This window comes from Helicoverpa zea, chromosome 21 (assembly GCF_022581195.2).
Source record: "Helicoverpa zea isolate HzStark_Cry1AcR chromosome 21, ilHelZeax1.1, whole genome shotgun sequence".
Taxonomy (NCBI): Eukaryota; Metazoa; Arthropoda; class Insecta; order Lepidoptera; family Noctuidae; genus Helicoverpa; species Helicoverpa zea.
This window is the reverse complement of record NC_061472.1, coordinates 3,955,554-3,968,258: the sequence shown is the minus strand read 5'-3', so window position 1 is coordinate 3,968,258 and position 12,705 is coordinate 3,955,554. Positions and strand designations below refer to the sequence as shown.

The 12,705-nt window shown below is 35.1% G+C and overlaps 1 protein-coding gene across 4 annotated transcripts in view; it reads left to right on the top strand.

Moving 5' to 3' along the window:
* The window catches only part of LOC124640558, a 289,989-nt gene that overhangs the window by 93,501 nt on the left and 183,783 nt on the right, over positions 1–12,705 (top strand). Inside the window, exon 3 of one of the 4 annotated variants that reach the window (XM_047178357.1) lies at positions 5,415–5,483. The exons of the other annotated variants lie outside the window; for them this stretch is intronic. The gene's annotated coding sequence lies outside the window, so the exon portion shown is untranslated. The remainder of the gene's footprint in view (positions 1–5,414; positions 5,484–12,705) is intronic. 4 annotated transcript variants of the gene reach the window in all.

Genomic DNA, 12,705 nt, shown 5'->3' with positions numbered 1-12,705 from the left:
AATACATTGCTTTTTATTTCCATTAGATACTCGGTTGCGTTGGTTACGCACTACTAAAGGGGTTAGCTTCTAAATATAGCATTGACTTTATGTACGATATTGCGATTTTCTACGGCTTCCCCACGCTTGACTGGAAATCATGGAATATGTAAGTGTTATTGAATGCAATTTATTGAATAATATGTTATTTGTGAGTCAGGTTCGAACTTAGCTGCTACTTTTTTACACAGACTGGTTATGTTTCCTTACACTTTTAGCTAGGTTCTTTCCCTTTATTGCTGGAGCATTTATTATTTATCTATCATCGTCATGCTCCCGTGTACCACCAATACATTTTGGATTTCTCGTAGCGTAGATAATTAGTTCCATACATGTCTATCAGAGAATGATATCTTTACTATTGATTCTATCAATATATCAGTCTATCAGACGGGAAATAGAAAATATTACTTAAGATAATTGTATAGTAGCTCCACTTAGCTTGTGATCATTGATCAATATCATCAATAATAATTAATGTCATCATCAGTAATAATTAATATCAAGAGACTAGTTTCCAATGTGCGAGTGTTAATTAGGCTGACGAATTGACGGGTTTTAGATAAAGACACTTCATATACTGAGGTTTTTAGATAACCACTTATTAGAATCGTATGACAATCTTTCCTTCTTTATATATACAAAAATGTTCTAGACCATCATTGGCTTTTATTTCGGTATCGTGTCAAATATGAGATATAAAAAGTCTAAACCGGAAATCAATTTGTCTTATAAACTAGACGTTATCAGCTTCAAATAAATTAAATAAAAGTAACGAATATTATGAGGATGTGAGTTACAATAAACAAATAATTTAAGACATGTAAAAGGAAATTAAAAGTTACTCTAGACGAGAAGGCAGATCGCGGTATACTTTCGAAAATTTTGCATTTGTTACACATTTAGCTTGCTTCCGTTCCTAACTGAATATTTTTAATGTAAGAACAGTTCTGATTGAGTGTGGATTTTCATATCATTGAAATAATTAAAGTTTATGATAGTATGTTTGATATTGGCTGATATATATTAATACCTTGCCTTTTGCCTACTGCCACACTACTGCCCTCCTAAAGTACCTACGTTTAAGAAAAAGCATGTATAAGCCTACTGACCCGGATTATAAGAGAAACTGCTGATATTTCCCATTAAAACAGTTTTCCAACGAATTTTAATGCGTCCATCAAAAAACAATTAATCAAACAACTAAGCTTTATCAATCATAGATTATTAATTTATGATCAAATAAGAGTGGCATACTTTTACTGTGATATTGACCTTATGAATATTCTCCGAAAGTCGACAATGCTTGAGAAATTAAAGAGTACCTATGCAATCATATTTTCCAATTACGGAAATATTTCCCAATTAATAGGAATATAAAAACAAAAGAATATGAGTTTGTTCATTATTTTTTTAACGATGAACCGATTTAAACCGGTTTTTTAAACAAATGGTACTCTGGAGACTGCCTTATTTCCTCTCCAAGAAATATTGAACAGGTTACTACAGCTTTTCAATAACTAACTCCCACAAATACATCCAACGTTGAAACGTTACTAATTATTGCTGTTAATTAAAATTGCGGAAACGCGACCTTGCAGAAAACGGACTCTTGATCTCTCAGACAAACGATGCAATTCAATGTGGATGCAATTACAGTTGCCGGAACTGTAATGCACAAATTAAAGTATGATTGTTTTTGTTTTGAAATCTTATTGCACTAAATACGTATAATAAAAAGGCATTTAAATTCTGCCTAAAAGATAATGAACATATTATTCTTCCATGTGTAGATAAATTAATGTTCATGCACAACACATATATCTTTGTATGCGTAAGCTCATTAGAGCGCTCAGTAGTGATCGAGTCAAAGTCAAATGTTTTTATTTCTAACTAGCTTCTGCCAGTGGTTTCACCCGCATCCCGTGGGAACTACTTCCCGTACCCGGATAAAAAGTAGCCTATAGCCTTTCTCGATAAATGGGCTATCTAACACTGAAAGAAATTTTCAAATCGGACCAGTAGTTCCTGAGATTAGCGCGTTCAAACAAACAAACAAACAAACTCTTCAGCTTTATAATATTAGTATAGATAGGCCTTTGCAGGCTCCTATGAAAAGTCACACTAGTTGTACGGTTCCAAAAAGTTGGTCTCATGGAGAAGAGCCGGTAAGAAACTCCATAGACACTCTTTTTAACAAGTAACATGTTCACAAACATTCTATTAAATAATAACAGTAGGCTGATAAATGATACAATGCAACTGAAAGGTAAACTGCAAATCTATACTATGCAAGAGAATAAAAAATTCCCTGGCTCATACTCAAGTACATAAACATACACGTGAAAACAGTTTGTATGGGACATTTTGTAAGAAAGTAACAGTATATTGCAACATCTGGTCCGAGACATCACGATATACGCGTTTCATGCAGAATGCTAACCGGCTGACTGTAAATTCATTCTCTGAACTCAATTTCTGCTAATTTTAACTATCGATTCATATGTTGATTAAATGCATTTACCTACTGGCTATTGCCTGCAATTTCCCGCATGAAAGTAGCCAAGATGCAGACGTCCAATGATCTGTACAAAACGGTAAGGTTTTTATGGATCATCAATAGTTCTTCGTGTTTCACCAAACAATATGCTCCTTCGCTTTTTAGTAAAGTGTAGATTTCACCTTCTCCGGCCTTAAAAAGTACAATAACATGACCTCCAGTCTGCATATTATTTACCGTAAATAAGAATCAACAAATCTCCCTGTAAGATCTTTATTATGACGATACGATTTTATTCCTCAATCATAAATACTAAACTAAGTATCATTAATAACCTTACGCAATTTTATAAGATCAAGATTTTTCGTTTGCAACACCCAAAGGTCGCGTACGTTAAGGCTGCCTTTGTTCAAATAGTTCGTACAATAGATTAAATTAATGTAACGCGATAGTATGAAAAAATAAATAAAGAATTTACGCTACTGTGATATGCTAATACCATGGCAACAACAATGATTCGCGTGCATTTTTCAACGTGGTATAATGAACAAGAAAACCTTGCTTCGACGTATATCGTGTACCGACACTCAATAAGCCATAGTTATTGTTTATAATGTTCTCTAATCTATTCGTTTCGCGGAAGTGTGAGTCAGCAACAGTCACCATATTTGATATTGCACGTGGGGTTTGAAAATAACCGCCAAATATTCAAATTCGGAACCATTGACACTGGCCTTCGAAGACAACTTTTGAAATAAGAACAAATTATTATCTACATTCGTTCTCGTTCGGTTGTTGGTGGTCAATCTCTTTTAATATTGCCTTTTTGGTACCAAGGAGTTTAAAAACTGGTTGGAATCCATTTTATGTGGCCCAAACTTGTTTCTTGTGCAAACATTTTAGCGGAACGAAGACAAAGGGTATTTTTGTTTGGGCTGGACCAAAGACTATAAAACCACTTGACTGCGCATACAGTGCCCCGACGCTCGCCAAACGTTAGCGATTTTGCGCGTACTATAAGTCTACGATCAGTACGATCCTTTAGTAGCAACCAAGTCTATGACCTGCGAACACGCTAAATTATTGAGGATTTTATTTAGTAAAAAATAAAAAAATGCCTACATGCGCGATGAAATGGTGCGGGAAACAATTCAGGACATCTAGTTACAAAAAGGATGGCATTGGCAAGTATCAATACCAAAATTTGGCTTTGATTTAATTATATTACGAAATACCACAGGGGTCTATTTAAATTGGTGGTTGGTGAACCGCGCTCACGCTCGTTGATGTCTTTTGGGAAAGTCCCTTTCTTTCATTAAGAAATTCTAATATGTCCATCTCTTTCTTGCCATTTGTATTCCTATCGATGAAATTTGGGCCTTGTTACCTTTAAGGATAAAGTGGATATCGATAATAGTACATTTACATTAATTAAAAAATATGTTTCATTTTGGCTAATGAGTTAATTAACTGACCATTAGCGACGTTAACCTTTAATGTAATCGAAAGAAGATTTTTGAAGATTCCAGCAATAAAAGAGAAGTGGATATATGTGTACGATCAATGGGGAAAATTGGTCCCCAACAAGTAAATATGTAGGCGCTCGATTATCGTTTTTTACCAAAAACAATCAGGACCCTAAAACATTAATTCGAAAAACTTATACTAAATTAATACATTTTAAGAATCAATAATTTTCTTGTACGGAGTTCTTTTTTGTAATAGACTGATTTTTATTAAGTATTCTTATACGATTTTTATTGAATATTTATTACTACGATGAAATACATTTTATCGATATTTTATAATTGAAAGAGAGCAATCCCTTGCTGAGCGTACTCATGCAACTCGACCTTGAACTGACCAATAGTAGCCGCGGATTTTGTCGCGTCCCCCGGCCCGCAGTGGTGAGTCGTGTTCTTAGAAGAAATTGGCGAGTGCGCTCTCTAGTGGTTATTTACTTTATGGGCTGGACGCATCCGGAAACGGCAGTTGTACGATTGATTGCTTTGAGCAGTTGTTAAATAATTCAGACGAGAAAACAGGTTCGGTCTGTTTGTTTAACGAAATTTTCGGTTATTTTACGAAAAGGGATGATTTATCTGTATTTTGTAGTCCATTTATCTTCTTAAACACATAAGGGAATAAAGCAGATTAGGTTTTATGATAAAACCAAACGAGTGCAAGGTATGGTAGGTGTAGTAAAACACCCATCAGCCTTAACTATGCAAACTGCAGAATTTCTCCAACACATGAATAAGGAAAAGAAAGCAAACTATAAATAACAAATGACCATCGTAAACTTGGCTTACTTGTGGTCAAACGGATGTTGATACTCAAACTCGACAAAATCTATCAAATAAAGTTAGCAATTTGACTTGACGATGCATACCCATTATTATAGTCTTTCATTCATACAATTTGACAGTCGTTAAGTTACTAGTGACGAACTTCGGACAAGCAAAAACACATAGAACCACATGATTGGAAAACAGAACAGTTACTCGTATTTACCATAGACAACCCACGCGCTCTTAAATTATCTTCAAATCCAGATCAAACATTTGTTTAAGTAATCGTCAAATGGTTGGTCGTAAAACTAAAAACAGGGGCACTAATTACGTATTGTATTGTTAAGACTAATGATAAATGTTGGCTATTATATGTGGCCGTTTATTAGAAAGTAGCGGAAGCTAGTTTAGCCTGAAGGAAGACATAGACAACGGCGTGCTTTATGTTATTGTCTATGATTTCGACATTTATTGTTTTTGGTACTGCTTTGTTCTGGTATTTACTCGTAATTATTTGTTTAGTCTTAAGCGATGTGTACTAATATTTTCGTTTAATTTTTTAATATAATACTTTTTTGTTTCAGGTAATTGCGACTTATGTTGACCTTTTGCAACTCTTTGCTGATGGCAATGATTCTTCGACCGGAGTTCTTGTAAGTTGCGTTAAAGAAAGTTTTATAGAGTCATCAATAATTTTAAGACCACAGAACAGCCTGAAAAGCACGTACTAAGGCTTATTGTAGCGACATACTGCGAATGACCTTCGAAGCCGGTGAGGTAACCAAGATGCAACCGACTCGTTAGGTAATCGATATGCTAGAGAAATAGCGAGCTAGACTCATTCGAGTAACTAATCGAGTAGCCGCTCGATTAGTTTCTTCATTTAAAAATCGAACGTGCTCTAAATATCGAGGCATTGATTGGATGCGATACGCAGTAGGTAACGCCTAATTAAGAGGAAGCAATTAGACATTTGAAATTCTTTTTTAATCTGCTATGTCGTAATGTTACTTACAGGTTTATTTAAAAAAGAGGTTATAAATGTTTTATAAAGTAGTATGTTAGGTTTACCTTAAAATACGACCCATTAGCGTTGCTTTTTAGTAACTAGATCTTTTTTATACTGAAGACCTTGTAAGTCTCGTTCAAAAAACTGCAAACAACTCATTGTATTCCATTGTGATCGTGTCTGTAATAAATCAAGAGTAATTTTGTAGAAGATTTTAAAAACCAGATAATATCTTCATTTGTTTCTTCTATATTTGAATTTGAAAACGGAACACTGGTTTGTGAGACAGACTCTTATTTTTTATTTCCTGCAACAACCTTGTTCACGTAAATACCTACGTCTGCATGTTATCTTCATAGTGCAGTGACACCAACGCCAAGAAGCCCGGTAACCCAATTTTCTTCATTCAAACTTTTTGCTCTTCAGACTTTTTGCGCAACATAAAAGATGACTATCGTATAATTCGTCTTCTATCCGGTTTCTTATAACGATACGGGTATAAAGTCATTATATTAGTGCATTGTGCTTGACATGTGCAATACTTTCTCAGCATTCAAGCCACACCGTGACACATACCTAATTTTTCGCATCGCGGCGTTTCACGGAATCGTGTGAAAATTGAACTGCATTACAATGTGAAATTAGATCACAAGCCACGGTACTCTATAACGTCTTTGTCATTGGATAGAATTGCTTCCTGAATTAACACCTTTGTTTTTGCTTTGTTTCTCTTGTCTGTGAATTAAGTTATAGGTAGTTGTTAAAGGGAAAAACGTGGGTAGAGTAATTGTTGAAGAAACTTTTATAAGGCTAAAAGCCTTGAGGCTTAAAGGCTGTGCAATGTTTGGCGTACATCTACTCTGACCACTCATAAAGGAATATGATTAAGTTAGTTGAATGTTTTGTTCTACTTAGCACGTTTAAACTCTACCGAAATACAGATTGGTACATAAAGCCATTCAAAGAATTATTATTAGAATTTGGAATCCGAACACATCGACTGCAATATTCGCGGGAAAACAAAAATGGCGAAACGCGTTCGGATCCACGCATGAAATGACACAACAGAAGTTACGTTCTTTTGAATTTTTAACACTCATTATCATTCTGCTTACTTCTGTAACGGCACTGTTCACTGTTCAATAAGTAGGCAAACAACGTATGGACATTGTTACGGTTTCAAAACGGTCATCGATTGTACGATAGTAAACGTTATTTGAGAAAACGGTGCATCGTGTTTACGGTCCGTTTCACTGACATTACCATTATTTTTGTTCATGTTTAAACTTGGATGTTTTTGTTTCGTAACATTTCTGAAAGTAAACCTGTAATTTAAAGTCTCGCTTCTTACATTTAATTTGACGAACCAAGACCGCAAACTCACTTCAAATAGCTTTACCACATAAAACATAGCTGAAGTGTTCAAAGGCGTTTATGGAATTTAATATTGCAAGTCGTGGGTATAATTCTAGAGATCATAAGACCCAAATACCAACGGGGTTGACAATAAAACGCATGGCATACTAAGCTTCACATGTAGGCGTCCAACGTATGACTAGGATAGGCTGACGTCATCTCCGGAAACCCAGATTCTTCGGTCAATTTATATAGTAGGAGCGCCGTTACAATAGGTTGAACTTATAAACTATGCTATGCGAAAGAGAACAATGACTGAGTTTAAAAAACTATGTTTATGGTTCAAGAAGAACCTTATTGGTGCAAAACTGTTTTTGAAAATGGAACATGTGGTTTTTAAATCTTGCCGGGATTGCCGTGTGAAGGCCGCCATTTTGTCCTAATGACCTAGTTTAGGTTGCAATTGTAACAATGCTGCAGTAGTAAACAGTTTTTCTATTATGTTGAGTGGGGGGTGTTGAAAACTTTATTGGCTCTGCACCTGGTTTTGATATGAGAGAATTATTGTGTAGGTTAGTCCTTGCATTCATATTACTACCAAACGAAAGTAATATTTGACTTGAGCCGAAGCTTATTGATTCTTAGGCCCAGTAGCTCACTTCATTATACTAGTAGACTATTTCTTGCATTGCCTTCAGTTAAACATATCATATTCCACCCGTTTAATTATAAAAAAGTGTTGTTTCTTTTCGCGTTCGTATCGCTATTCGCTCTAGAAATCTTCTGACGGGTCGTCTCTGCTTACTGAGTATCGGGTGTCTTTTGTTTTCGCGTCTGTCATCACGCCTTGCTGCTATTTGGAGTCGGCCATCTTTTGTACCGACGGTCACTTGTGGTTTATACATGTACAGTTATCGTCATCTATCTTGGACGCTACGAAGTTGGGAGCTAACTTTGGCACTACTGATTTCATGAGAGTCAAAATGTATAAGCAAAACAAAATAAATATCAGACTGCGAATGGATGAATTTAGAGGCAAAGTTTTTGACTTGAAATGTAATATAGAGATTGGGGGAAAACGAATTATGTACCACTAAATCAAATTGAACAATGATCGTCAAGTGTAGAGTTTAAACTTCTAATTTAAGAGATGTTACTACATTCCATTTCTATATACAGTTATACAGTTTCTACTCCATATCTTTTTGATAAAAACTTTTATTTATTTACTAAAGAACAGAACAATTAATCGCGCCCACTTTATTACAATTTGCAGTCAAGATCAAGACCTTGAATTCTGCAACTCTGTTGTTGAAACATTTCAACACCGTTCCCAAATTCTTTTTAAATGTTAAATTTGTTAGTTATTTTTATTATGTCTGTTTGTATTCTTTTATAAATAATATTTACGATATGCAAATTCAGTATTATGCTAACCGTAACTGCCGAACCAATTTCTGCATAAACTAAAGCTTTTTCTACCAAATAAAGAGTTTTAATTACTTAATTTAATTTCTTCAAGATCTAAAACCATCTAACGAGAGCTAAAACCATTGTTATATCTATCCAGCACTGCTCCACTTTCCTCATGAATATAAAATAGGAAGAGATACAAAAGAAATTGAGTCTAAACTGGCGTTTACCACAATATAAATCGAGTAAGGCGCCAAAGTGAGCTATGTTCGTAATATCTCAGGCTCATAATGTTGTCATCAGCTGGCCGTTGCGAAACCGCGGTCAGTGGTGATTCATTCTATTATGATCGAGGAGATACAGAAAAACCACTTTAAACAAGGCTAGATAAGAGTTATTTGTTCGGTCTGTGCGGTCAAACTTAAACAAATATTAGTTTCTAGGCTAATTTCATTTTCAAGGGTCTTCAATTTTGACTTACACTACTACAGTACATAAGTATATGGTTCTTTTAGATTACAATGAAATATTGCAGGTATTGTACTTGTACGTGTGCTAGTAATTTCCTGGTAGAGGATTACATTCTTTCGCTAAAACGAATCAGGATATTATGTGGTCATTGTTTATACATATAGAATCAGCGCAAAACATAAACATTTAGATGAAGAAGGCCATAAGGTTGATAATTTTTAGTCATTTTCATTTGGCAATTCTATGTTATCTCCTATAGGTACATAGAGAGTATATGAATCTTCTGCATCTATCCATTTAGTGATATGAGCTAGTCTGACCCACCACATCGCGTTTTCACTGTTAGTCAAATGTTTGTTTAACTAGCCGGGTGGTAATGTAAAATGAAGTGCACTTTATGAGTCTCTAAGATTGTTTGCTTCATACTCTCTATGAAAATTGTAACAGTGTTCATCTACTATGAGACTTGTTTCGTAAGTCTTTGTTTTGATAGTCATAGGAGGTTGGTCACATACGCTGAGTTTTAGTTACATTTTGGATGAGATTAACAGCAACTACATGTGTTTTCTGTGTGTGTTAACAGTACCTTTTTCATGTGTCTGGTCATGTACGTAGACGCAAGAATACTGGAGATTGTACACACTTTTAACACCTACTGTAAGAGCAGGCAGGTAACAATTCTTAACTCTACAACGTTTGTCATTGCGTTTGAAATCTGAGCTTCTATCTGAACAAGATATTTTCTATATACCACACCAACACGTAATTATTCTCGTTATGGTCCAAACATAGCACCTCCCATGGAAAAAAATTGCCGGTTATTACGACAAGACGCTGACGACTGAATATAAATGGGAATGAATTTCGTACGCATGACGAACCCATTGTCGGTACGTGCGATTATTTGACCAATAAAACTGTATTTTTTGTATGCTGTTATGAAAATTCCCATAATGTAATTAGATTAGACATAAGAAAATGCCATTTTTCCAACGACATACTAATTTCTTGAGAAAAATATCATTTTTTTTCTCAAATCAATACCTTGTTTTGCTGAAACTTAAAATAGGTTAACTAAATGAAAAATACTTAGATATGAATAGCTTTTCTATGTTACAGTAATGAAACACTGGCTGTGAATAATCAGAAACTCTTATGGGAATTTCAATATACGCAATAAACCTTCATGGTTTGTTAACGCATAAACTTTTTACGGGGTGCCCAACATAACTTGGTCGATCGTAATGGCTCAAACAACCAGAAATAGTTTAAATTGAGAACATATTTTAGTTCCAAGTTGACCCGTGTTCCAAGATATTGTGGTCATCTCTTACGCAATTTTCAGTGTAATATATAATAATACCGCGTATTGTTTGAATATGACACGAATTGTATGGAGGTACACCTATTGCGTAAATCTTTTGAATTTATTCAAATGACTCTTTAATTACGACGACTTGTTCAAAGAAAAGAGTGAGTGAGGCCTTGTGCACCTTTTGTATTCGACATCTTTATCTGACTTAAAATCAAAGGCGAATTTATTGTTATTTTGAATGGGTGAAGTCCTTTGAATAAAGTTATTGGCTTGTCATAACGGTGCTATTTTTTTTTCAATACTGTTTTAACTTCGACAGATCGGAGCTTAGTGAGAAAGATTTCAGGGTCCCTGTTCTATGTAGACGACATGTTATGTAGCACTGTTTTTGTATAATATCAGTTGTATTCGGAGCTGTTTTAGTAATAATGTAACAAACTATGTGCCATTACTTGGAACCTCAAAGATAAGCGTCTACAAATTGTCACAGACACAAACAGACAGAGCTTAGTTTTTTTCTCACTCAGGAGTTCATTGGAATCTTTATTAATGTCTCATTGTTATCACCATATTCCGGGTATTCGCGAACATTACCATAAAAAATCCATTCTTAGTCCGACACCATAACAGCTTAATTTACAATTCGACAGCTGTCGTCGCGTGTTTCATGTTCGTCACGCGAATCCTTGCCGAATAGAACGTGACTCAGGGAACTCAGATTTTTGGCTGTAGACATTAATATTCATAGATGGAGTTCTGTTTAACTACAGGCTATAAATTGCTTATTCACATAGTTAAAAATAGGTCCTGAAAGGCCAACAAAGCAGAGTGTTGGCGGAAGAACGTTTGAATACATTTTTTTAAAGTTTGTAAAATATTACGAGGTGGTTTTTAGGTACCCTTTGACTGCTTCTTGCTGGGGAGCTTGTTGCGCCACTTCTTCTTCCCTTCAAAAACACATAGGAAATGGTGAAGGGTGGGCGTTTTGGGGGCTGTCTTTTGTAAATTTCTGACGTTCGAAAAGTGCTGTTTTGCAGCCTAATTTGAATAAATGACTTTTGATTTGATTTGGTTTGACTGGGAAATACCCGAATGCTATTCAGTAGTAGTAATTTTTCAAATACAACATCAGAGGCCATCAGGCAGATCTGGGAGAACTCTAACTACAAGGCTTGTTAGGTTATTAAAAGTGCAGTTCACTCGATAAGAATACAATTTTACTTAGGATAAAGTGAAGAATACAGTTTTGTCATTATAATCAAGATTAACACGTGTTTCCCAAGTTGTAATCAATCTTAAAGAGACATTACATAGCAGGATGTTGTCTTAACTCAGATTATGATAAGCCAATGTTTATTTTACAACACATTCTTCCTTACAACAATTTAGAGATTCCTGAGGATTTTCAAGATATGAAGATTAAACTGGTTTATGCACTTCAGCCTTATTAAGAATGGCATGTTTTCCTAAGCTTTTGAACTTTATTTTCAATGTTTTTTAGTGTTTATTTGATACATTTTGTCTCTTAATGCAAGCACTTCCAAGATTACACTACGTAGAGATTTTAACTGCATAACAACGAATTCCCAAACTCTCTAACATCACCAAAATTAAAATGCACAACACACTGCATTAAGAAATAACCAGCATTCCTTCACTGCACATAAAGTCCTAAGTTTAATTAATTCAATGTCTACGCCTTAACGCACAATACATACATAATCTTCGCATTTCTATAAAGCAGACCTCGTTTAATTATTTATTTAAGGCTCACGTCTGTGCAACGATATTTCTATTCCTGGGTATCGAACTCCCATCTATTCTTACCACGAGTGCTATAGACGTCTATAGCACTCGTGCAAATAGCTAACTTGATGGGCTTAAATTATGCGTCACCAATGCGTTTGTAATCAGGACAGGTTTCGTACTTAACTTTTAATAGGAGAAATTGTTAATGGAAAAAGTGGAATTCGTTTGTACTTTTTCTCAAATCAGAAGTTTTTAAGCTAATGTCCATCTGTACCTTACAAGGTACACCTTAAAGAACAGTCATAAAGAACTCTAAGTGAGTACCCCATAGCGACCATTTAAAAAGGCGGGTAAAACCGGGGCACGATTAGGCTACTTAAACCACATTGAATTTTTAAAAGCTTGCGTGTTTTCAGTTGTTGTAGGGCTAATCGCAGTAAAACTGTATCCATATTTCATAATTTCCCGGTAAGACGTGTAGGGTAGCTCACCCTTCGAATTTTATTAGGGCGTGTTCGGAAGGGCTTCCAACTTTATAGCAGAAACTATTTTCATACAAGAT